This window comes from Anser cygnoides, chromosome 3 (genome assembly GCF_040182565.1).
Source record: "Anser cygnoides isolate HZ-2024a breed goose chromosome 3, Taihu_goose_T2T_genome, whole genome shotgun sequence".
NCBI classification, from domain to species: domain Eukaryota; kingdom Metazoa; phylum Chordata; class Aves; order Anseriformes; family Anatidae; genus Anser; species Anser cygnoides.
This window is the reverse complement of record NC_089875.1, coordinates 85,320,392-85,347,784: the sequence shown is the minus strand read 5'-3', so window position 1 is coordinate 85,347,784 and position 27,393 is coordinate 85,320,392. Positions and strand designations below refer to the sequence as shown.

General features: G+C 40.7%; 1 long non-coding RNA gene across 1 annotated transcript; it reads left to right on the top strand.

Annotated features, from left to right (window-relative positions):
• The first annotated feature begins 4,812 nt into the window (after window positions 1-4,812).
• LOC136790481 (uncharacterized) lies at window positions 4,813-12,504 on the top strand. Its single transcript, XR_010830485.1, has 4 exons — window positions 4,813-4,949; window positions 10,366-10,541; window positions 10,816-10,930; window positions 11,929-12,504. It is a non-coding gene; the product is annotated as an uncharacterized lncRNA (long non-coding RNA).
• Window positions 12,505-27,393: the final 14,889 nt, after the last annotated feature.

The following is a 27,393-nucleotide window of genomic DNA, read 5'->3' as shown; positions in this document are numbered from 1 at the left end:
GTCTGTGCCAATCTTTGGTGACTCTGTGGCCTCTTTCCTAAGTGGTCTTAAGTAAATTAGAATAATTCATTGTTTGTGTGTATAATACTGGGATTAAATATTTAATCTGCCATTTCATTACCCATTCACTTGGTATTGCGAGGACTTTTGAAACGGCATCTCACGCCACCTCCCTCCTGTAGCTGTGAGCATATAGACTCTCTTTTGCCAAGCTCTCTGACGATAAGGACATAGCTTTGTGAGTAGAAAAGACAAGATTTTTCTCGTAATCCTGACATCATGTATATTTTCTGTAATTCTTGGAACAGTTCTCATGAATTTGTCCTGATGGCAAAAAAAAAAAGCTGCAGGTGCCATTACTTGTGGTACGTGAACTATGGGTACAAGTATTACTGTTGTTCCCTACAAAGTGTGAGCTCCCCATCCTCTGACATCCAGAAATCATCGTACTTTTGATGCCCATGATCTCTGGTCAAACCACAAAACCTCTGTTGCCACAACAGTTTTGGTGATCGATTGGCCAACACTAAACTGGATTGCAGAAGATGTATGTAAGTTACATGTCGACAGCTATAATTTGGAGCACAGTGGCAACTTACCGCTGCAATAAATAGCTGCTCAGGCCCTTACAAATAAACAAGTCTTTTAAAGTCAGCATAACAAAGTGATCCTGCTGTATTCTGCTTAAGTAGAAGGAGCTCATAACAGAGTTTGCTGGTTTACACCTTAGCAGAAATGGAAAGAATCAAATAAAAAAGTTTAACACAAAGAGTTTTTACAAATGTCTTAAATTACAGCTACATAATGGATGAGGAAGGCCAAAGGAGTTCCTGCAGTGCATACCGGTTCTAAAGCAATTCCAGTTAATGTGGCAAAATAAATGTGGGCCATGTTCCCAGAAATCATGGGATAGCTGAGATGCTGAAAAATATTAATGTAGACATACAAAGTTTAGTATGTACTTGCCCTTGGTACTGCAGAGTCCAGGTGGTGGATTTGGACATGTGGACACCAAAAAGGGATATAGGTGGTACCATTGACATATGTTAAAGAGAAATCTTGTCCCCTAAAACAGTCACCTAATTTTTTGTTGTTGTTGTTTTTGTTTTCTTCCCACTTTGTCACAAGAGTGAAACAATGAATTACTTCCAGTGCAAGAGTCCCCAAACCTATTTTTTTTTCACTGTGCAATACAGACAGGTTAGCTGGTGAAATTTATGTGGACTGGAAAGGAGTTCTGCAGAAGGCAGAAAGTCGGGGTCTTCACAGTGCATTCATAAAAGAGGTAACTGAGTAGGCAGCATCATTCTCTGTAATTCTTACAATTCTATTTGATTATGGACTTTTCCTATAGTATAACTATAAATGAAGGTATACTACATACATACTTGCTTTAACTTCTCTGATCATCTGTGCCTCAAAAGTGAGTTTTGAGAAATATATTTGTTCTGAGTCAAAACATTGTGCGTGCTTTAGAACTGGATCCAGAAAAGAATTGTTTGTTATAAGAACCATTTTTTTGGCCATGCAGTAAGTCTAGACTTGGGGCTTTGAGAAAGCTGTTCATTCATAGGGAAGGAGCATATCTTCCCCACATCATGAGATGTTAAGTCTTCTTTAAACAGTTTCTCTTATAAAGAATTCAAATGGTTTAAAGTGTTTGCTCTCATCAGATGTTTTTGTATGCATAGTAACATCCATAAGAATATTTTGCAGTTGGGTCAGGAACAGAAGCTGTCAGACACTTAATCTCCATATCATGAGAGCACCACTGCAATTTATATGTCATAATGAATCTGACAAGACAAAGATGCAATGAAAGCACGTTTCAGTAACAGATAGCCTTTGCGTAACATTTAATCTCCAAAGTATTTTCTAAAGGCCAAGTGAACAATCTTTTTGTCATCTATCTGGAAACTTGTAGCTGCACATTTCTACTGTCACTTTGCAAAACAACATGTCAAATAAAAAACTGCCCATCATACAAAGTGCTGAGCACCAAGAATTTCTCCTGTTTTACAAAATGAGCCCTTCTAGAACTGGGCCTTTAAATGATCTAGCAGATTTCATAGGGAATATTTTGATGACGATTCATTTTTGTTGTTATTGTTGCCTTTGTTTGGTTTTGTGGCACATAGGACTGTGATCTGGAATCAGGACATGCTGGTGTAAACTAGAAGACATAGTCCCCACCCCATAGTTTTCAAAGCAAGGTCCCAATCCAGCAAACATTTGGGTGAGTATTATAATTTTATACGTGCAAGAGGTTCCCATTAGACTTCCACTGGGAAAAATTTACAGAAAGACCACACCTGCTGAGCTTCAGTCTTCTGGCAAGCACTGCACGGAGGCCTAATGGGAATGTGCAGGGAAGAAAGGTTGCCTGGATTATAAAAAAGGGTGTGAACCTTCCAAACTCTCAGGGTATGTGCAAGTTTATATTTGGATAACCCAAAAGCTATGCATGCAAATTGTCAGGGAAAATAAATGAATGGTGCATGTGCAGTATATCAAACGTCTTTGTGTCTCAACCAATATTTTTATATGCACCAAAGCGCACATTCCTTACCAAGGGTTATATACAATGAGACATGTTTAGAGTTTAGAAAGCCAAATTATTTGAATGTATCTGAATGCAGAAAGCCGTAACTCACTTTCTTTAATATCCAGGAACACTTTTTGTATTCAGTTATGGCTTTCAAAAAAAAGTAAATGATTTTCTGATCTAACAATCATGAGACACTTAATGCTAGAATTTATTTTTGAAGTTTAAAATAATGAAAATGGAAATGCTGTCTCAGCCATTGCTTCAGTTTCTACTTTGTTTCCTCTGCCCACATTTTTTTTTCTTCATGGAAACTACTGTAATGTATTTTTAAAGAAACTATGTCATGTTTTATATATGAAAAATATCGTGAATGATCTGTATATCCTTTACCTGCTCTCATGGTTCCACTCTACAACTGTAAATCTCATGTTTCTGTATAATTTCTTTCTGGTGACTCATAAATCTCATCATACTAGCTTTAGCGTGTTAACTATATTTACGTCCTAAAGCTATTATCAGTTGTCTTAACCCCTTAACTGGCTCTACAGCTCTTGCCAGCTTTGCAGGGAATTTGCAGAGCATTTCCAAATGCTCTCCCTTTGCACCCCAAACTCCTCAACAGTCTGTGACAGGTCTAGTGTTTCATTTGGGGTTCAGGTACAGCATGGCTATAGGTGTAGCTTCTGAATCTTCTCCTTTACACCCATAGGTGGCATTCGTACCAGTTTGTAGCATGACGAGCCTTCCCTGTGCTTTCTGAAAATATCTAACATCTCAAAATAATTTCTCTCAAATGGGCTGGTAATCCGGTTTCCAAGACACTGTAGATTTAGTCCAAGATATATTTAAAAGACTCTTCATGAAGTAAAGAGTTTAAATCTGCCTTTCTACTCAGCCTTTTTTTTCCCCTGTTATCTGAACTGTGCAGTGTAACAGCCTGCTCATTTCTAGCAGCCGTGATCTCGTCTCCTGCTCACTACAAGCTCCCTCCTGCCAGGTGCTGAGCTCTCAAGCCATCATTCATCACAGTCTTTAGATGCTTTGCTGCTGGATGAAGATCAGTGTCTAGCACTTTTCAGGATAAAGATCTGCTCCAAGAAGGATCATTCGTCCTTTGCTCCTGTCAGAGGATGGATCTCAAATCAAGGAGTTATCTGTTCTTCCTGCTGCATTTATCTGTCAAGAGAGAGATGATTACACCAAACTGGGGGACTCTGAAATTAGCTAAATTTACAACATCCCATCTGCATTGCTCAGTAATTACACTAAGATTATGATAAACTCTATATATCTGCATAAAACTTAAATTAGTAATAAAAATAAATTAATAATAATCTAACCGTATATAGACCACATTTTAACTTTATTATTTTTTTATCAAGCAATAATGAACTGGGAATTTGTCCCAGTATGCTAAAAACCTAGCTAATAAATCCTAAATTATTTTTGAACTAAGAACATAGAGGCACATGGGCTGTACAGAAAGACAATGAGAAACTTGGTTCACATATATATAGTTACTACAGTAACAGAAAAAACAACATTTTCTGGGAAGATAAGGATTCACACAGTAACCTTATCAGTGAACTAGGAGAAGGAGAGGGACAAAATGTTTTAAATATGTAAATTGTCTACACCTTGTTTCAAAGCATAGCAGTACAGGCTGTACACAACAATACTCCACAGAAGTTTTATAATCAAAGCTCTACCCTCTAGTGTAATTTGCATTAACTCTACTGGAGTCGGTGCGGTTGCATGCGCTTACAGTGTGGTGTATCAGCTGCAGTTAGCCTGAAGTATCTGTGTTTCTCTAAGCTATGTTTTGTTGTACTGCAACAACTAAAGCCGTGTCCTGTCCCATTAAAGGAAAGAACTTTGCCATGTCTGTGCATTGGAGCGGGACAGCTTTTCAGGCAAGGAAAAGATTTTAATAACATTACTGACGCTCAAACACTTTTCTAATGCATCTTGTTGTGAAAAAGGAAAATTAATTTTAAGTGTGACCTTCTTTTTTAAACATTAATATATTATTCTCCCCCCCACACCTTACCTAATGCACAAGGCATGCCTTACTTCAGCCAACTGAAGTAAAGCTTGAAAGCCTGAGCCATTTTAGACAAGCTGCAAAGACAAAGAGGAGCAAGACTCTTGTCTTCCCTCTGCTCTCCTCTGGAGTCAGGATCTCAAAGTCCTTTTCTGAGGAGGACCAGAAATTCCTGGCTTTCACTCCGGCACCCACTACATTACTGTTACTGCTCTCAAGAGAATTAATTCATTCCCCACAGCTGTGTTGTCTTGTAACTTGTTCCTACAGGACAAACCATGCTTGTCCTTTCTCTAGCCCTGAGAGAGGGAGTGAATGTTACACGCTGCTGATAATCTCCAGAAGTGATCCATTTCTGTAAGTACACGCTAATATCACTAGCATATGCTTAAATAACAAAGATGGGAACAAAGCACCGTGCACTAGCTACAGTAACCAAAATTGTTTCAATGTGCAGCAGCGCTGACCAGAACAGCTTGCTTGTATACCAGCATGTGTAAGTGGTGCAGAAAGGCTAGAGGGAAAGCCAGCAATAATTTAATTTAGTGGTAGTGCAGGAAAATTAAATATTAAAAGGACCATTTCGAGGCAGAAGAGCTTTGCAGTTCACACCCTGAAAAGGAATTGAACTTCCACCACCAAATTTGCCTGTGGACACGAGCAGTCATTCAGCTACTTGCTGCCCCACTTCTTTATCTGAAAAGCCCTTGATGTACAGCATGTTGCAAACACACATTTCTTAATTCTGCAAAGTACCAGAGTGAGGAAAGCTGGACAGACAAGAGGAGCTGGATTGGAAATCAAGAACATTCAAAAAGCACTGATTTTTTTTAAGGCAGAATTTGGAGCTGTACCTGTGTTTCTTAGGAAAAGATGTGCAAGAGGTTGTAAATATTATATGCTAACTATCCTGAAGTGAAGGTACTTGCCTCCTACCCAGCTAATCCCTCCTTTCCTTTCAGTTTTCCTGCGACCTCTTGCATTTTCCCAGTACAATGTGTTATTAGCTAGTCCGAATTTATTTGCATCCGATAATGAATGAAGTCTGGCAATGCTGCACCTACCAGTTGTTTTTAGATCTGCCTGGGTAGGGTGAGGTCTGCTGAGTATTTGGAAAAGCAACAGCTCTGAGGCAGCTCTAGATGCTGCATGAAGTGACTTTGGTAGTTCTGATGAGTAACTATTTTCTTTCCGAGACTTCTGTAATCGCATTTGTACACACTGACCCCTTTATCCTTACGCATAAGTGGGACAGTTCAGAGATGTATGGTTTGGTTTTGGTTATCCAGTTGGAAGATAAGGTACAGAGCAAGTAAGTAGACATTTTGTAAGTAGACATTTGTTTGGGCCCATGACAAGAAAGCCTTTGCAATATGATCCCGATAAACTGTAGCAATTTGAAATCCTACTGTAGGTTCGGTATCACTAGTTATAATATTTGATTAAAGTCCAACAGGGCATTAATAATTACTTTTGACTGATAAAGAATGATTTACAGCTAGTTATATAAAAAAAAAAAGTAATAAAGGCATTAAGGAATGTGCCAGGTTCATTTACTTGACAAATGAGTGTAAAGCTACTTACAAAACCACTTCAGAACATAACAGCACCTGGACTGTAACGTATTTTGTAGCAGCATTGAAGAAAATAAGTGGTTTAAGAATTATAACAACAATGCCAGGAGGCATAGCTAAGATCTAGCTCGCTAGGGGTGCAGGGGCAGACTTCCATACCACTCCGCAGTTATGCTGGATCCTTCGTGTGATTGACCCAGTAGTGACAGTGGTCTGAGGAACCAGCAGGTAGGGAATATATAGACACATGCTATACTTATGGGTTAGAGCATGGTTTATTGGTTTTCAGCCTGGATTTTGTACAAGGGGTTGTAATTCATTTGTGTTACAACAGTGGCCAAAATCCTTGACAATATTTGATGCTTTTTTGGTGTGGAGAGGGCAAAACACAATGCATTCCCTACCTTAAGGTGCTTAAAGTGAAAGGCCTTCATTCAGCAAAATGCTTAAGAGCTTTACTCTCTGTCTCCACAAGCTATAGTTGGAGAAAAAGGGAGCAGAGCAGCAGGGATGATGTGAGCTGGCACAGGTAAACACTTAGTCACTGGTGAAGCCGAACAGAGAATATGGAAAACTCTTCTCAAGATCTCCCCAGTTTTCAATGCACGCCTCAGCTAGTTAAGAAAAGCATAACTGCATGCATAGACAGTGAACAGGCCATTAGATATTTTATTTCTTAACATTTTTATTTAAGCACCTTCTCTTCATTTTCCAATAATATACAGTGATTTTCCCTCAAACTTCAAACAAAATTAATTTGTGATAAAGCTGAAGAGGTCATTTTTAATTCTCATGGCTTTTTGACAAAAAGCCTTTGCAATGGAAAAAGAGATTCTGAAGTTAACCAGGAAGTGAAATGCTTGATGCCGTAAGCATTAATCCTATCTTGACTATTGCTTTGCTACATTACATAGGAGTGAATTAAGGAATTAATTGATGGTTTGAAACTGGTGTGTCGCAAGTGCCAAGCTTTTGTATTTTCCATTTTAATGTCAGTAATACTGCCATAATTTTGACATCTAGTTTTTTAAAATACTACACTTTCTCAATTTGTTTATATTGGCGATGTTTGTCATTTCACAGTTGTGTAGGAAACACCTACCGGTGGATGATTTAAGCCACTTGCTAACTGTTTTTAACTTGATAATTATATTGCTTTGTCAACAGCATTCAACAGAATCAACAGCAGAATGTGTAGTATTGCAAATACAAAGAAATTATTTTTAAAATCTTAATTATGCAGATTTATTTCTGATGTGTAAGATTTACATATGAAGTGTTCAGATATTCCATATTTATTACACGGCTTAGATAGTTATTAATTGTTTGTGTTCTGTACATTTTGGCAGCCCTAATCATTTTAGTTAAATTTCCAAACTTTGAAGAAAAGGTTTTGCTTGGCTGCTGGCCACACTGAAGTGGGAAGACCAAGCAATAGTAAACCTTCCCACCCAAAATATTGGATCATTTCTAGCTTCCATTAAGGGCAATACAGCTTTATCATTGACTTCTTCAGCACAGAGGTTATAACCCCTATATCTGGGATTTCTTCCAGTATCTCTTCAGTGGATGGGAAAGACATGCAGATTATGAGACAGACAGCATCAGTGGAGAATATATGAAGACTTCAGCTCATCTGAAAAATGAACAAAACATCTTCTCATAGAAACCACACAGGCAATCCCTGCACTGCTCTTGAGAGAGCTACCCTGCAGACATAGGGTCTGAATCCTTGCTTCTCCTTGCAGGCATTGAGGCTTGGTGATGGTACTTGCTCTGACTCTCTAAAGAAGGTAGCACTTCACTTTTCAATCCTTGACTCTACTGGGAGCTGTGCTTCCAGAGAGGAGTAGAAAATATTTTGTTAAAAGAGCAGTACACAGCTAAGAATGTATCAAGAGGCTGGTCAGGCAACTTCCCCTGAAGTATGTATATTTATTTATTGATTTCCCTAATCTTTGCTTTATAATTCTTATTATTAACAGATATAAAATGATGGAGGTCTCGAACTACTCAAAGGCTCATTGTCAAAAGCAGAAGTGAATTGTAAACACTAGCGTCCTCATGGTTACAGCAGCTACCAAGTAACTGGGAGACTTGCGCTCACCTCCCTTCTCAGCCTGGTATGGCTTGATGGCTCTATGATGTCTTTCACATCTTCCATGTCTCAAAAGAGTGCTTAACTAGCTGGGCTGGAGCTTGAAGCTGCGTTGGGGAAGGCAACGAGTACTTTTGTGTTCCTTCAAGTTCAGGTACCTCAGGAGAAGGCTCAAGTTGACAATAAGTGAGCAGGATTCTTCTATCTGCAGCTTGACCCAAATGTACTCCAAAAATTGGGTGAGCTCGCAAGGTTTTTATAAGTTGGAGTGGAACTCCATAAGGAGCAAAGCAGACTTTAGTTCAAGTCTCTGGACTCTATCACACAGGAAAGCACTTAGACAAACAAAAGCATTAGATCAACAGAACAAGGTCAGATCAAGGACCCACTTAGCTCCAAATACACTCTTCAAATGTGCATATTGAGCACATTAAATATTTGAAGAGCAGAGACAGCTTCCTGCAGCTTATGAAGGTGAACAATAGGAAGCACAAGAAACAAGCACTAGCGTTCAACTGAAATCTTATCCTGTACCCCTCAGAGAAGCATACTTTCTGATTACTAATGGCAAAGAGCCAACTGCCTCTAACTGCTCCAGAGGCAGTTCCCCGAGAGTTCATTTATTCATGATGAAGAAATACAGGGCATTTTCACATTTAAAGAAATATGACAAATGGTAGCTTCTGTTGGAGCTGCATCTTCAAGATTCATAAGACCTCATCAGCTAATGTGCCCTCTGCAGAAAAACGATATGGCTTCTCCTTCCAGAGTGCCCAGAGCTGGTCTTGTTACACAGTTTGTTTCATCTTTTGATAAAGCTCACTGAGATCATCTGTATTGATTCTCATGTCTCCATTGAGTGAAGTGTTCTTATGTAAAAATATGTTGATACACATCTTCTACTGTAAGGAAGACTGTGCTCTCTAATTCTTCTGCTTCCAGTCAATCCAGATTAAAAACCAAATCAAATCAAACCAACAAACAAACAAACAGTGGCTTCTAGCAGACTTTGTAGTGACACTTCCCAGAATACTCTTCTGAGTGAATTCTGGCTCAGGAGCCAACTGAGTTAGAGGTAATGCATTTAGTTTAGGGGTGATGCATTTGAGTTAGAGGTGATTTGTTTACATTAAAAGCCTGGAACAGATTTTGCTTGCATGAATTTGTCCAACCACTTTTGATTTATGTGAACTTTCAGCATCTACAACATTATGTGGAAAGGAGGTTCACAGGTTAAATATGTGTGCATGTAAAAGTACTTTCTTCTGTTTAATTTGAACCTGTCACCTGCTAGTTTCATTTAATGTCTCTGCTGTTGGAAAAGACAGAGAAAAAGCAATCCCTATCCTCTGTATCCTATCTCCTTGCCACTCAAGATTTTATAAAACCTTCTCTCGTTCTTCTAAATCAACTCTTTTCCAAAATAAGTTGTCCATTTTCTCATATGGGACCTGTTTGATACTTTACATACTTTTTGTTGCTGTTTCGCTTTTTTATTCTATCATTTCTGAGACAGACGAAGAGAACTGCACAAGGTATTCAAGATGTGCGGACATCTTAATTTTATTGTGGCGTAGTACCATTTTTCATTTTTTTCTGTATTCTTTCATGATAATGCCTAACTTTCTGTCTGCTTTAACAGCTGCTCAACACTGAGGTGATATATTCATAGAAGTAACTGTGTTTGTGGCATGATTTCAAACAAAAATGGTAATAGTCAACTTGGGGTCCTCCGCTGAAGTTGTTTCTTCCCCTAAACATCACCTTATAGTAATCTCTACTGGATTTTATCATGTGTTTTATTACCCATCATACTTTTTTATATTCTTTTGCAGCTCTTCATGGTGGTCCTCATCTTTAATTTACTCAGTGACTACCTTTAGTACCCCTGCAAACATTCTGTGGTACCTAATTTGTTCCTGAAGACCCTTCTTGGACTTAGCTTATGTTGCGGGAGTTTGAAAGAAAAAGGTTCTGGCAGTGTTCAAAAAAAACCTCTTCCTCCCCCTTTCTTCCTCTTCCACACTAGACTACTTTTAGAAATGGGAGACAGAGAGGGTTGCTTAGGTACCAGGGGTAACCTTTCCCATTTCTTCCCTAGGTAATCGGATCTCTTCTCCAGTCAGAGAGACCTAACACATCAGTCTTCATATATCATCTTCATGAGCTAAATTGCCAGAGAAGTTTATGATCTAACTTCAGAAAAATTCTCTGTGAAAACAAATCATTTATTTTTCCAGATGCCTGGACTGGAGTATGCAACATGCGACATTCAAGGTAGATAAGCAAACAGCTAAAGGCAAAAGTAATATAGTAAAACTTGTTCTTGGTGTATTAAGTGGGAATTTGGCTACTTTTTACTGAATGACACCCTCTCACAACCAGGCACCATGCTGCTGGAGTGCTCTCTTTCCCTTCAGGCGCTCAGGTTGCCTGACTCCCTGCTTACCCTCTGCAACAGCCACCCAGGCCTTTCCCTCCTGGCATAGATTTAATGCTGGCCATATACAGAGAAGCTAATTCCTCGCACCTCTTCCTCTATTATCCATAGAGCCCTGCAACCTCTAACCCAAAACAGTATGACTAAGATTTACACTACCAGCAGGCCTCTTTCTTCTGGGGGAGAGGAGCCAAGAGGGAATTTCCTACCTCTTCCTCTCAAGCAGGTATGTGTTCTCCTCATCAGCCTTTGCTAATCCTGTCCATATCCTCAGGCACAGATTCCCAGACTCGTCAGTTTTCTCTGGCTCCCTTGCACCAGGCTCTGCTGCATTCAGTGCTTGATCCAGCCTCTCATTTCACTAGCCACAGTTTTATTTGGCAAACCTGTAAAGGGTCTTAATTTGCTGATGTAATTTGTCTATTTAATCACTGTACTTTTTTCCTAACATTGACATCTCTGCCAGAGAGCTATTTCTGTAGCTATTAACAGAATTACAATTAGTTAGTCCATTAAAATTAAAATTAAAATTGTTGAAATGTTGTAAATGGTATTCTACTTCTGCCCTTAATTATGAAAATATTTTAATATAATTCCAAACCCTATGTTATTGTGAGGAGTTTGATACAGTAAGAATATGAAGATGTTCCAAATTCAGATCAAAACCAATGCTGTTTCCATTTGAAACCTGAACTTAACAGTTCTAGTTTTGACTGTAAATACTTACTCACACAGACAACTAAAGGATTAGTTACTTTGTAAAGCACGTAGATGGTTAAAACAGCTCATGAAAATCCCTGAACATACGTATTTTGTGTCTTGCTTTCATCTATGGAGTATCTGTTGTTATAACATCAAGACCTGGTTATTTGTGAACAAGTCAAACCTTAGCTTGTAATGGTGAAATGGCAAGAAGAAATAGTGCGCCTTGGTACAGTCTAAGGTAGAATATTTTGCAGATTTCTTTATTTTATCCTTCTACTATTTGTTTCTGTAAGAACAGGTCAAACATGAATGACACGTGGATTTTTTGCATTCTCCAAAATCACAAGAGGACTGGACAAGTCTGTAAAATAAAGATTGCTATTTAATTTTCATTTTGTTAGCAGCTGGATGTTAGGACATTTCTGAAGTTTACATAGAGCTTTCACAGTTCACAGTGTAACATCTGCAAAAGTTACAATATCATATGCGGTCTTTCTTTTGTTTTTCTTTTGTGCATAGGATTATCTTGTACTGGAATTCCAGAACAGTGTGAAACAGAAAGAAGCAAAAGAAATACAAAACTAACATGGGAAATATTGGGAGAAAAAGTGGAAAGAGAGAAATCCTGCCATTTCTGCTAATCTACTTGAGCTTTCAAATACTTTTTCTTTTTGAGCTCTCAAATATGAAAGTTCAAAATTCAATGCACTCACAATAAATTTGGATACATGGCTTGATAAGGAGTATGGCAGCACAGAACACTGACATTTCACTTTTCTCTGTAATTGATACAGTGGAGAATGGAATTTGTGTAAACAAACACCTCTTAAGTACTGGGATTTTTCTCCTCTTGATCATCTCCTTTTTACTAGTGAAAGAAATGTGAGGCCAATGTAATGGGAAATCAGAGTGAAAGTGGTTTAGGTATATTTATACACATACATTTAGTCTCAAGATTCAAAATATGTAGCAAGGATTGTAAAAGATAGATCAATGTGGATACAGTCTTCCCTTAAAAATCATGGAGAGATTCTACTTTAAAGGTCATTTTAGACATTCAAGCTAATCTTTCTAAGCTCCCCGTACAGGTTTCTACAGATTCAGATCCCCAAAGCCTATTGCTCTGCATGGACCCTTAGGAGCCTTAGTAAATACCTCTCTCTACTTTGTGACATATGTCCCACTAGCCATCCTCATCAATAAAGTTTCCTTTGATAGCTCCTAGAGAGAAAAGGTGGGCACACCTATCACCATAAAGCAGACAGAGTAGACAAAGTTACAGAATATTGTGAGCTTGTAATTTGAGTCACTTTTTTTTCTTCCTTTTTTTTTTTCTTTCCACTGCTAAATACCATTTCTGAAGAAAATCCAGAGAAAGTTGATAAATTTGATGAAAGATACAGAAAGTTTGTGTTGCAGGTGTTAACAATGTTGATGTAGGTTATGTCTATCTCTTTCTCAAAATAAATAAATAAATAAAATGAAATACCTGGGAATATACTGAAGAAAAGGCTTTGTACTTGCTTGTACTGTGGCCCTGTGTTAGCTGGAATAAATAGATAAAAAAGATGTGTATTAGGTTTAAGGTTTAGTTTATAAGGAAACAGTTGACTGGGAACAATGACTGGAATGAACAATACCAGTTAGAAGTTTTATACTGGTAGTGCATTTGCCTACACTGATTTTGATACACTAAGCACATTAAAGTTGTAAGAAAGCAGTCATTTAAATAGGAAGAGATATTTGTCCTTAGTTTTTAAAGGCCACTGCATGTTTTTTAAAGGCCACTGCATGCAATTTATTTTAAGAACCTCATTTTGATAGCATTGGATTGGTTATTTTAATGTTTTCATGTGAACTGTGGTTTATGACAAACTGTAGCTCTATAAATAATATAGCCTTTTATTCTTTGATGCTTAAACCACTATGATTTCAATCCATGGGCAATTTCATTTCTAAAGAATGCACTGGAAAACTGACAGCTACAATAACAACGCACTGTGAGAGAAATAGCTCAAATGAGAATTTTTCTTTGGCACATGTTTTGATGACTTTATATTATATGGAGCTTATGTTGATAAAATGTAAAAGCAGATCTTTGCTATTAGTTCTTTCTTGTTCGTTGGGTATGAACCATACTGTGTAAAAATTCATGAGGCTCTGTACATTTTCCCTTAGTTGTTATGCCTGGTGCTGCAATGGGGCAACTGACAGTGGGTTTGTTCAGCTGTTTTCCAGTATGTTCAGAGAACATAAAACATTTTGGGGGGGAATTAAAGACTTTCATTGATTCTTGCAGCTATTTCTGTGAGCTTGTGGAGGCCAAAACAGGCAGAAATGCACAACATGGATTATAGGGCTCATGGATTATAGGACTGTTATTTCAGCAGTTAGTTGAAAATAAGAGGCATCTTTCTATAAAGGCAGCCCTATATTCCCTCTTTCCCCTTTTTCCCCATGTTTCCAACCATATGATTGCAGCAGTGAAGTTTCCCCAGAAGTCATCCTGAACAGGGCTTCCTGTAGCTACTTGTGTACCTCCATGAGAAGTGACCATCTGTAGCTGACCTGTCAGATAGGATTTTGCCTTTAAATAAAGAGCTGGATCTCTACCGATCAGCAGCGTCTGAAACACACACACTTTTCATCATGTACAATACAAGATCCATCAAGTAAATCACCTGGGAAGGACAGAGAGGAGCCTTTGGTTACGCAGGCTGAAAGCCTGATACGCTTCATTGCAGGTTCCACCCCTGCAAGGTGCATGAGAACAATTTTTACATAAATTATTGTGCTGTTTAAAGACTATTTAAATTGATTTTACCACTTCAATTAATATCTGTAACTTAGACCTAAAATCAACGTGGGTAGCTATTTCACTGCACTGTGCAAGATATTTTAGCTGGGAATGAAAGATGAAGGAGAAGGTTTAGATTAAACCAACATCATTTTCTTTGATCGTCTCATAAGGGTTAATAAGGAATAATTATTTGTTCCTTTAACTTTCATGGTTTGATTGCCTCCTTTCTGAATTTGGTGATCTTTAAAAAGCTTGGCTTTCAGCAGCCCTGTGAATAATCTGGATGAGTGGTCTACTGTCCTAGGGGAGTTTTCCTATGCAGAAGATGGTGTGACCTCCACTCAACGAGTTTGCACATATAATTGAATTTGTGATGGGCTCTGCTTGTACATATAATTTGAAAATAATTAGAGGGTTGTGAATTTTCTCTGAAAATCTGACCCATTATATTTTCTTCTTTAGTTTCAGATCACTCATGTGGAATATGCAGTGCACTTTCGTGTCACAGGACACTCAAGTTCATCAAATGAATTAGTTAAATTAAGCATTTAGCAATATCACAGACAGGATATGCCTGCATTATTTGGTCTTTTAAAATGTCCACATATGTATCATGTACAAAGCTCTATTTACGAGTATACTTATGCCAGAATGTAGACAATGATTATCATTATTCTAGGACTGTGTAATCACTCAGCTTGGGAATTTTGAATAACTTGCTGCTTGACCTTCAATGGGTATGAAGCTTATGATGTTTACAAAAGGTAGATGCTCCCTTTCTAAATATTGCTAGCTGCTGCATCCCCACTCAGATGTTCAGCAGGTTCCAGGTAGCGAAGAATATGCATTAGTTCTCAGCCAAATGTCTCCAAGTGTGGAAAAATTTGGCATCTGGCAGTCTCTGATCATGTGCTATATCCAAGTCAAGCTAACCAGCCTGGGCCTTTGTTTTTTAACTCCTGTGATTTGACAGATCTGGCAGCAAAAGTGCAGAACAGTTGATTGAGACCCAGAGATCTGTAGCTTTGCTTAGCTGCTGCAAGGGTTGTACAGCCCAAGACAGGCTGGAGTAAAAGTCTACAGACTGCAAGGCTCTCCCAGGGTGGAGAAAAAAGGAAATAAACTTGAAGGAGGAATTACAAATGAGCTGAGAGAAGAGCTCACTGACTGGGGAACCTTACTCTCTGGAGGAGTTTTAAAATGTCATGGAAGACTCTGTTTTGTTTATTCTGTTAGAAACTGGGAAGCCTTTCTCCTGGCTAGGAGCTTATTTAACTTGCAAGGCAAAAGCCATTTTGTTCTGGAGTGAGTCTGTAAATTAGGCATATAGATATCAACATGTATCTGCCAAAGTAAATCAAAGAAACAGGCATTTCCATATGCTTTTTGGCATTCTACAATTCTTTCTCTAATCTATGGTACTGCAGGCTTCCTACTGCTACTCAGCAGTAACTATCAAAGGGCAAGGAAGTACAAAGCTGATACACAGTAAATGAATTATATTTTTAAAAGTTCATATTATAGATAATTGAAATACAGAACAATGTCATCAAAGGCAGTGCTGAACATGGAAAAATGAACGCATGCTTTCTGGAACAGCAATGGTATCTTTTGTGTTCTTAGATAACATTTCTGAAGTAACAAAATAGGTTTAAACAGGAACTGTTTCTAGACTGTAGCTTGAATGCCAGTTTTCAACAAAAGAAATATTTTCCATGCAGTTCATGAATTACTGAAATCAAGATTTTCACATGGAAATGCAGAGCTGTTGCTTGCAGCAGTGTGGTGTCAGTAATTATGATTAAAACGGAAGAGGTACTGGCACAAGCAGAATAACTACATATATTTAAATCTCTCCCAAAACCAATATCGTGGCAACTGAAATAATATATGTACACATTTATATTTCATCACCTGCTGCAAAAATTGATTTGTGTTATTATTGCTTATAGAATCTCCATCCTAAACCAGGACGATACAGTCATCTGCTGGTACATATCTTTCATGGGATATGGGCAAAATGGACACTATGGATATATAGTGATAATGGTCAGTGTGCTTGGTTCCAGCCCATCGATAGCCTAAATGTGATAAATATTCTCTAGGTGTCACTGAAAGGTAGAGCTTTGAGGAAGGATTTGAAGGGGCATATAAATTAAAAGAGAAGCTCTTTTCAAAGTGAAATAGAGAGCTGAGAGCCAACACCAAAACCAAATGAACAGTGCTCAGACATATAATGAGTAAAAGATACCAGATGATGTTACAAGCAGAAAGGGGAGTCAGCACTGTAATAATGATCAGCATCTTCATGAAAGTGAAATGGGGACAAGCCACAGATGAAGACAAATAGCTTACACTTGCTGTGATAGAGAAGGATTATCCAGTGAGTAGTCCCACAACTTCTGGTAATAATCTGAACGTGTATAAGTGTTGGCCTCTGCTGAAAACGAGGTGAGATCTGTACAAACACAAGAGGCAGAGAAACCCCATCTCAGGGAGTTTTGGCTATACATACTGTTAATGAGGATTTGGTAAGTGAGTCATGTGCAGTTGTTAGTTTAAAAATCTTGGCCGAGCAGAGGTATGTGGATGAGTGATAATTCTTAAGATGAGTATCAGTTTTCCATTACAAGTTGGGGCTATAATTTTCCATTTATTTTAACTTGCATGAAATTCATTCTAAAGTCAATCTTCTCGCATCTGTTTTACTTTAATACGGACAAAGTATGCAAGGAGACTAGGAGCTACAGAGATAATCAGAAGCAAAAACTTGTAATGGGTAGAGGAACAGAATCTATGTGGTTATTAAATTTCCCCCAAAGTTTTCATATGTCTCTCCTGAGACCAGATAAAAAGACCCATGAAGTGAAAAAAAGCCCTCCCACTATCTTGCTTGGGCTTTGAGTTTGTCTCTCATACCTTATCAGTTGCATCACCAAGTAGACCAAATAAATCAATGGGGATGAATATTACATTGGTATGAAATAATCCATAGGGTTGTGGAAGTTGCCACCAAAGACGGATTCTGTAGTACAGTTAATTCACAAAGTCATTCAAAACAAAAAGTGTGGGTGTTCTGGGATAATAAGGATTCCAATAAACTACTATTGATTTGGTATGGTACAAATAACACTTCTGAAAACACTGATCTGATAGAAGCAGCTTCCAACTATCATTAGCATTCCACACTCCCCTGCTTGCATTGCATGTTTCATTGTGAGCATTATAGCTTGACAACCTGCTAGAGAGTTTTGAGGCAGGAATGAATAAAAGCAGAACATCCTCTCAAAAAGATTCAGCTCACGCCATGGTTAACTCAGCTCTTGTTTTTCCAACTAGCCTCCAGACTTATCCCAAAATTTACAGTCTTCCCAAACAGCTTCTGAACAAAACAACAATTGCATTTTTATTTATTTATTTATTTATTTATGTGTTTTGTCAGGGCAATTAACATATTTTGTTAGTTCTTTGCCTGTTACATGTGAAAAAAATACATGCTGTAGCTTGCCCCCTTCTGTCTTGTCTTTGTCGCTTTGCTACTCCTCTGAGAGAGGCAGCGGTCAGTCTCTTTGTGGCTGCATAAGGATGCACCTCGCCTGAAGCTGGGAGTGTAACAAGTGACAGTGAAAGAGGATGGGTTGCAGGACAATCTTAGGAGGACTTGTTTTGACAACAAAAAATCCTTTTACAAATACATCAACGCGAAACGGAGGACTAGGGAGAATCTCCATCCTTTACTGGATGCGAGGGGAAACCTAGTTACTAAGGATGAGGAAAAGGCTGAGGTGCTTAATGCCGCCTTTGCCTCAGTCTTTAGCGGCAATACCGGTTGTTCTCCGGACACCCAGTGCCCTGAGCTGGTGGAAGGGGATGGGGAGCAGGATGTGGCCTTCGCTATCCATGAGGAAATGGTTGGCGACCTACTACGGAGCTTGGATGTGCGCAAGTCGATGGGGCCGGATGGGATCCACCCAAGGGTACTGAGAGAACTGGCGGAGGAGCTGGCCGAGCCGCTTTCCATCATTTATCGGCAGTCCTGGCTATCGGGGGAGGTCCCGGTTGACTGGCGGCTAGCCAATGTGACGCCCATCTATAAGAAGGGCCGGAGGGCAGACCCGGGGAACTATAGGCCTGTCAGTTTGACCTCAGTGCCGGGGAAGCTCATGGAGCAGATTATCTTGAGGGTCATCACGCGGCACTTGCAGGGCAAGCAGGCGATCAGGCCCAGTCAGCATGGGTTTGTGAAAGGCAGGTCCTGCTTGACGAACCTGATCTCCTTCTATGACCAAGTGACGCGCTTGGTGGATGAGGGAAAGGCTGTGGACGTGGTCTACCTTGACCTCAGTAAGGCTTTTGACACCGTTCCCCACAACATTCTCCTCAAGAAACTGGCTGCTCGGGGCTTGGACTGGCGTACGCTTCGCTGGGTTAGAAACTGGCTGGATGGCCGGGCCCAGAGAGTTGTGGTGAATGGAGTCAAATCTGGTTGGAGGCCGGTCACTAGTGGAGTCCCCCAGGGCTCGGTACTGGGGCCGGTCCTCTTTAATATCTTTATTGATGATCTGGATGAGGGCGTCCAGTGCACCCTCAGTAAGTTTGCAGATGACACCAAGCTAAGTGCGTGTGTCGATCTGCTCGAGGGCAGGAAGGCTCTGCAGGAGGATCTGGATAGGCTGGAGCGATGGGCTGAGGTCAACTGCATGAAGTTCAACAAGGCCAAGTGCCGGGTCCTGCACCTGGGCTGCAACAACCCCAAGCAGAGCTACAGGCTGGGAGATGAGTGGCTGGAAAGCTGCCTGGCCGAGAAGGACCTGGGAGTATTGGTGGATAGTCGGCTGAATATGAGCCAGCAGTGTGCTCAGGTGGCCAAGAAGGCCAACGGCATCCTGGCCTGTATAAGAAGCAGTGTGGCCAGCAGGTCGAGGGAAGTGATTGTGCCCCTGTACTCGGCTCTGGTGAGGCCGCACCTCGAGTACTGTGTTCAGTTTTGGGCCCCTCGCTACAGGAAGGACATGGACGTGCTCGAGCGAGTCCAGAGAAGGGCGACCAAGCTGGTGAGGGGTCTGGAGAACAAGTCTTACGAGGAGCGGCTGAGGGAGCTGGGCTTGTTCAGCCTGGAGAAGAGGAGGCTCAGGGGCAACCTCATCGCTCTCTACAGTTACCTGAAAGGAGGCTGTAGAGAGGTGGGGGTTGGTCTATTCTCCCACGTGCCTAGTGACAGGACGAGGGGGAATGGGCGAAAGTTGCGACAGGGGAGTTTTAGGTTGGATGTTAGGAAGTACTTCTTTACCGAAAGGGTTATTAAGCATTGGAACGGGCTGCCCAGGGAGGTGGTGGAGTCACCATCCCTGGAGGTCTTTAAAAGACGTTTAGATGTAGAGCTTAGGGATATGGTTTAGTGGAGTACTTAGTGTTAGGTCGGAGGTTGGACTCGATGATCTTGAGGTCTCTTCCAACCTAGAGAAATCTGTGAATCTGTGAATCTGTGAATCTGTGAATCTGTGACTAAGAAAAAGGTCAAATTCAGGTCAGCCTTTTCAAAAAAAAAAAAAAAAAGAAAGAAAGAAACCAACAACTAAGCTGTCCCTTAATATCTATTCATGTTTATTATGGGTTGCCTTTGAAGACACTTCTGCTTCTAACATTTTGGGAATGACACCAGACCTTTGGGAATCCTTAGGGCAATAGCATGGCCAGAATGACAGACAGGAGATGTGATTCTGGGCAAACAGTCCTGCAGAAGTCAACACAGAGAAAGTGCAAAGGGGTCTCTGATCAGGGCAAAGCATTTCTGCCTTCCCTTTCCTTGTTGAACCATTCACTGAGTTGTTAGCATGTGGAAATGATTCCAGCAGCAAGCTGAAAACCTACAGATGGCTTTACAACTATTAGAAATATGCAGAGATTTTAGAGCCGTGAAGGACAGTAATGAGCATTTACTCCAGTCTCCTGCATAGTATCACCCACAGAAAAGATTCCCTATTACGTTGCTGCAGCTGTACTTCCCCCTTGGTTACTAGCATGACTGAGTCTTGTCCAACTCAGTGGAGGTGAGTGAGAATATATGAACAGGAGAGAACTATGTGGGATGCGAAACAGAAGATGGAAGCATTAAAAATATGTCCTGGTTGTTGTTTAGCCCTAGATTCTCCTGCCAGCTTCAGAGACCCAAAGATAATGTTCGCTTAACACGCTCTGGGTGGCAACAAGGCATACTTGGCAAACCTGAGGCTGTGTTCAGCATGGGTTTTGGCAATAAATCCAGTGTTGTTTTCCTAGTCTGCAGATAGTAATTACAGCTCTGAGAGGTATAAAATGCCTGTGTTCATTTCAGTGGAATATTAAGTTTGAAGTCTAAAATGAAACCTTATAAATTTCAACATTACTAGCTATTAAACTGTTAATAATTTTAGCAGAAACATATGGCTATTTTAGGGTTGTGAATGGAATTTGAAAATAGTATCACCAGGTTTTCTTTGACTCTTATCTTTGACTCTTACTTCGTACTGCAGTTTACTAAGAATAAACAGACAGAATTGCCTTTTGATGCGATGCTATTCTGGAATGTGGTTAAGTAAATGGCTCTTTTAAGGTATGGTTTTTCTCTCAGTTTTGTATTCAGTCTATAAATCATGCAGCGATAACTGAGAAATTAATCTTGTACTCTCCAAGGCATCTTTGTGATGGCAGTAAATGGTTTATGGTCACCTTCGGTTAACACTGGCCTCACATAAGCAAAGACAATATTCTTTGCTACCCATAGATCAAGGCCAACATCTCAATTTATATATAGAGAGAGAGAGATTTTTTTTTTTTCTGGAGTTCTTGAAGATGTAATTTCTGTAACTTCTCCTTTTCCTACTTTGACCATACTTCCAGAGGAAGAGTGCTTCAATATCCTGTTTGCAAATAGCATGGACAATCAGTTTTATGCTGAATGTCACTTTTTCTCAGGTTGCTGTTGATTCTTCTGATTTCTCAGACTTTTTAAGATGTGCATTTCACTTCCGCTGACCCTCTGCTAGTTTGAATAGTGAGATTAGGCACAATGTCCCTCGCTAATTCCTCTTTCCCTGGAATCCCTTTCTCCTCTGTTGGGTCAATCATGCTGATGGTAGCTAAAAATCTTATTTTATCTAACATGTCAACATCACTTTATTAATTTTCCTCTGTGGTATGTTGTTTCCATTATAGCAATCTAAAGGCTTGCAGAGGGAATGAGTATTTGGCTTTAGCCAGGCAAAGTCAGTTCTTTTTCCAAAGCTTCTTCGAGTCTCTGGTCATGCACTTTTCTCCTTGCATCAAAATGTCATTGATTCATATCATAGTACTCTGTATACAATCTACAGTTCACTGTATTTTCCAGTAAAACTGGTGTTCTGAATGCAATGGGAATGTCAGTTGGAGGAAACCATTTGCTTTCAAGTAGTAAGCTCAAAAAAATGGTGGGATTTTCATTGGTGGTGGTTTTGTTCCCCCTCCGGCCCAACTGTACCTGCCTGCAACTTGCCAACACATCATGTGTATAAAAATATTTGCCATCTGACACATCTCCAGAAATACCTCTCCTTGTGGAATTTTTCTGTAAGGAAAATGTGTATGTGTATATAATATCCATGATGCTACATACCAGGTAAGACCTTTAGGTTTTGCTCTTCTAGCAATGATGAGTGAACAACCAACTGTGCTCTTCTACTAAACATATGAATCTCAGAGCAACGAGTCTGTCCAGCTTTTTTTTTAGCTGCTGTTCCTGGGGGAACTAAAAACTAGGAAAGGCAGGACTTAGCTTGTGGCCGAGCTTTTAACTCACTTCCATTTTGTGAAGTTAGAAGAGCCTCTCTCCTGTGGGTCATATGCTTATATATTTCCACATTTATTTTTGCTTGCTGCCTCTCTGAAGAGAGCATTCTCTATGTCACAAGTTTGACATAGTTTTAAGTCAGAAATGGGATTTTTCTGTTTGTACTACTACAAAGCGGTAGGTTTGTTGTCTTTCTTTTCTCCTGGTCTATTATTTAAACATATATCTAGTTCATAGACTCACATTGTGAAAATCAGGTTACAAACAGATGACCCGAGTTTCACATCCCACCTTTTGTTTTCATCTGTAAGTTCCTGCATTGATGACATCGCATCCATTGCTCTTATCCTTGTTTCTGGCACCATACTCCCTTGTATACCTATAACCAATTTAAAAGTAATAACTATCTTGCCAGCCTGCACTGTGATAGCCCATTGGTCTATGCAGAATCCTCCTCAGCTAGTGATACCGTTGTCGTCTTCTTTCTCCTTTCTGTGCACACTCTTTAAAAATGATGCAGTTTATTGTGGTTCTTGTGTATTTTCCAGGTCCTCAAAGCCAGGGTCTCTAACAGAGGTCTGTTTCATTCCGTGTCTTAGTCTAACCAGTCAGCATTGTGTCACAGGAACCTCTGAGCAGCACAATAACCAACCCCAACTGGTCCACATAACAAAAGGGCTTCTGTGGCAACAAGCTCCCACAGAAGAGACACTGCCATGGAGACCATTCTTGATCGTGTAAGAAAGATCTATTGTATTTCACATCCCTTTGTTCGGAAAGCAGTAGGAATTATCTCACAACCATTCATTATGAGCCAATGAGTTATCCCAAGTGTAGTGTTGGGGGACTGGAAAAGTGTTAAAGCTCATAAAAAATTGTGTTCTTGGGGCAGGAAAAGTAGAAAGGATGTGAAACATATGCTATCAGCTGAACTGGAAGAGTACCCAGATGAAGTCTGAGAACTAAAGTGTGAAGATAAGGGATTTACCTGCACTATCCAAGTAATCACTTGTTTTGGAATAACCTGTACACATCAGTACTGGAGGGACTGAATAAAAGAAAGGAAGAGAGAGGAAAGCTGACTTACTCCCTACTCATCCAATATGGTTAGGGACTACGCATTGAACTTTCAATTTGGCTACAGGCATTTGCATTCTTTTTGACCCCCTTGCCCCCCCCCCCCCCCCTTTTCTTTTTTTTTTTGTTTCCTGAGTTGCACTTGCCTGTTTTCTCTTCCCACCATTCATATGTGAAAGAGTATTTTGTGGGTAGGTATATCTTTCTGCTGAGGCATAATGCACTACATGGAATACAATTCTGAGATAGTGGACAAGGCATTTTCTTGTTATGATCAAAAATTATTCACATGTGTGTAAGACCCGCATGAGAGCAGAATGTTAGTCCAGTGTCATAAGGCCAGACTGCATTCCAGGAGTGGCTGCCCAGTCGGTACATCCACGCCCTGTGTATGCTGCCCAAATGGAAAGTTGAAGCTCCTATCTCAAATTTCTACATGCAAAAAATTCCAGGAAAATCTTATTTGGAAACACTTTGTAGCTCATTTGGAGGATTATGTACTTTAAGCTAAGAATATTACAGTTCTGTGAATGCACTCAAATGCAAGGTACAAACCTGGTGGTAAAAACTTGCTTTATTTTCTTCATAGATATACAGGGATAAATTTTGATAGAAGTCAGTAGAATCCTGTTGTTAGTGCTGATTTGCTTTTCATTTTCACTTTCTCTTGTTTCTTTTTTAGGTGTCAGTCTTTCAAAGCTCAGTTCCAGCCGAATGTCTCTCAGTTGGTATATGATGTCAAACTTATTTTTGGAACATGTATAAATACCATAAGGGCTCACTAATCTTCTAATGAGATAAAATTACTTCTGAAGGATAAAATTAGCATGCTGGAACTTTTCCAACAATTATATTTTTACAGCCCTACCATATATATTATACAGTATGCTTCTAAAGTACCATTACTTGAAATATATATTCTTTGCTTCAAACTAGTTATTTTGAGGTAATTTTTAATATGAGAATTAATTCCCCCCCCAAAAAAAATCTCTAAATTTGTAATAAGAATTATCCAAAATGTATAATCTCATTATTTCAAGAAAGAAAATATTAATAATGAAACTGGATTCAAGAACAAGGTTAAAAAAAAAATAGAGGTTATGTTCATTAACACAGTCTATTTTTTCCAAAATAACTTTTACAGACTTTTCATTTATCTTGAGAGCTTTCAGTGAGTGTCAGATATGAGATAGCAATGTCCTGATATGAGATAGGAGTGTCCTGATATGAGATAGGAGTGTGAAAGCAAGAGTCAAATCAATTATTATTAGCTGCTTCTTCCAGTTTTTACTGGAAAGCACAAAATAACCTACAGCAAATTCAGAAAGCAAGAGAGAGTGGAGCGATACAGCAGAAGCACACTGGTCCCATTACCCTGTGTTCACTAAACAGAAACAAACATTTGATAGCCAAATTTTCTGAAAAATAGGAAACATAGTACTAAGCAGCCAATTCTTGTAGAGGTGACAAGTACCAATAACAACCTGCTGTGCCCTGCACTATTCAGCATATTCATAAATGATCTGGAAGGGATGAGTAGTCGGGTCACAAAGTCTGATGAGGTTACCAAGTTATTGAGATTGATAAAGACAAAGAGCCAATCTTGAAGAATTGCAGAAAAAGTTGGTGAAGACAGAGAAATAAAAAGGCAGATGTATTTTAATGTAGATAAATGCAAAATGGCCCACATGGGGAAAAATGATCTTTACTTCACATATGAAAAGGAAGGTCATCTGGTTGTTACTTCTCAGGAGAGAAAGTTCTGGAGTTTTGGAAATGGTTCCATAGGAGCACCAGCTTAGTGCTCAACGTCTGTCAAAATAAATAAATAAATAAATAAATTGCCACAAAGGTTCAGGAAATCAATAGAGAACAAAACAGAGAACAACACAGTACTGCCACAGAAATAGCATTTTGCTTGCATCTTGAGGTAAAGAATCATAGAACTAACTATTGGTTGAGAGGGACCTCTGCAGGCCATGCAGTCCAGCCTCCCACCTGAAGCAATACTATAACCTAGATAGTCAGATCAGGTCAGCTGTGGCTTTGTCTAGCTGAGTGTTGGAAACTGCCAAGGACAGAAACTACCAAACTGAGTGGTAGAGTTGGTACAACAGAAGGAACTTGGACAGGCTGGAGAAGTGGGACCATGTGAACTGCATGCGGTTCAACAAGACCGAGTGCAAGGTACTGCACCTGAGTTGGGGCAATCCCAGACATGAGGACAGACTGGGAGAAGATCTCATTGAGAGCAGCCCTGTGGAGAGAGACTTGGGGGTTCTGGTGGACTAAAGGCTCAATATGAGCCAGCAGCGTGTGCTAGCAGCCCAGAAGTCCAACTGCTCCTGGCCTGCATCAAAAGAGGTGTGACCAGCAGGGCGATGGAGGTGCTTGTCCCCCTCTGCTCTGCTCCTGTTAGGCCCCACGTGGAGTACTGTGTCCAGATTTGGGGCCCCCAGCAAAAGAAGGATGTGGACCTGTTAAAGCAAGTCCAGAGGCAGGCTACAAAGATGATCAGAAGGCTGGAGCACCTCTCCTATGAAGAAAGGCTGAGAGAGCTGGGCGTGTTCAGCCCAGAGAAGAGAAAGCTCTGGGGAGATCTCATTGTGACTGTAGTGGGTTTATGTGGCAAGGTTTTGGTAGTGGGGGGCTGCAGAGGTGGCTTCTGTGAGAAGAATCCAGAAGCTGCCCCATGTTAGATAAGGGCCAGTTTCAGCCGGCTCCAAAGGGACCCGCCGCTGTCTAGAGCCAAGCCAATTGTTGGGGGTTTACGTGGCAAGGTTTTGGTAGCGGGGGGCCATAGGGCTGACTTCTGTGAGAAGAAGCTGCCCTATAAGGGCAGCTGCTGGCCAGAGCCAAGACAATAAGTAGTGTTGTTTGTGCCTCTGTGAGGGCATATTTAAGAAAGGAAGAAAAAAAAAAAAAAAACAGGAAAAAAAAAACAGAAAAAACAACAACAACAACAAAAAAAACTGCTGGAACAGCAGCTGGGAGAGAGAGGAGTGAGAAGCAGCCCTGCAGCCCCCCAGGTCAGTGCAGCAGGAGGGCAGGAGGTGCTCCAGGCAGGCAGCAGCAGTTCCCCTGCGGCCTGTGCAGAGGCCCCTGGTGGAGCAGGCTGTCCCCCTGCAGCCCACGGGTCCCACACGGAGCAGATCTCCACGCTGCAGCCCGTGGAGGAGCCCCCGGTGGAGCAGGTGGATGTGGCCTGGAGGAGGCTGCGGCCCATGGAGAGCCCCCGCAGGAGCAGGCCCCGGGCCGGAGCTGCAGCCCGTGGAGAGGAGCCCACGCAGGAGCAGGGGGTCTGGGGGGAGCTGCCGCCCGTGGGGGACCCGTGCTGGAGCAGTTTGCTCCTGGGGGATGGACCCCGTGGTACGGAGCCGTGTGGGAGCAGTTGTTGAAGAGCTGCTGCCTGTGGGCAGCCCCCGCAGGCTCAGTTCGGGCAGGACGGCATCCCGTGGGAGGGACCCCGCATGGAGCAGGGGACAAGAGGGACCGTGAGGGAGCTGCGGGGACGAAGCATCAGGGACTGACCGCAGCCCCCAGTCCCTGTTCCCCTGTGCTGTTCAGGGGAAGGATGTAGAAGAGGGTGGGTGGAGGGAAGGTGTTTATAGTTTCTTTCCTTTGTTTCTCACTTCTCTAGCTTGTTAGTAATAGGCAATATAATTTACTAATCTCCCTATGCTGAGCCTGTTTTGCCCATGACAATAGTTGTTGAGTGATCTCCCTGTCCTTATCTCAACCCTTGAGCCCTTCTTATTGTATTTTCTCCCCCTTTCTCTTTGAGGAGGGGGAGTGAGAGAGCGGCTGTGGTGGACAACCCTTGGTTGACCTGTGGAACCTGCCACCACAGGCAGTTGTGAATGCTGAAGGCCTACCGAGGTTTAAGGGAAGATGGCCAAGTGCCTGACAGAGAAACCCAGCAAAGGTTATTAAGTGAGTAGAAACTACATTTGTCACAGGAAACCTCTGAGTTTAAAATATTGGTGGTAGGGAAAGTGCTCAAGGGGACTACTTGATATAGGGCTTGATCTTGCCCTATACTAATGCTCTTGCAGAGCCTTTTGGTCTAGCAAAGCCTTTGGCCTGACCCAGTGTGAAAGTGATTATGTTCAAGAAATTGCTTGTAAAACATAACTACCAGGTAATATTAATTTCTTTCTTCCCTTGTCAACTGAACTGGGAACCCTTCAGCTCATTTTCTCAGGTGCATAAATAATTAGTATTACACTTTTAAGTCGTACACACAAGCAGCAACAAAAGCAGACCTGCAAAAAAAATAACATTTTGAAGAAATCAACCCGAA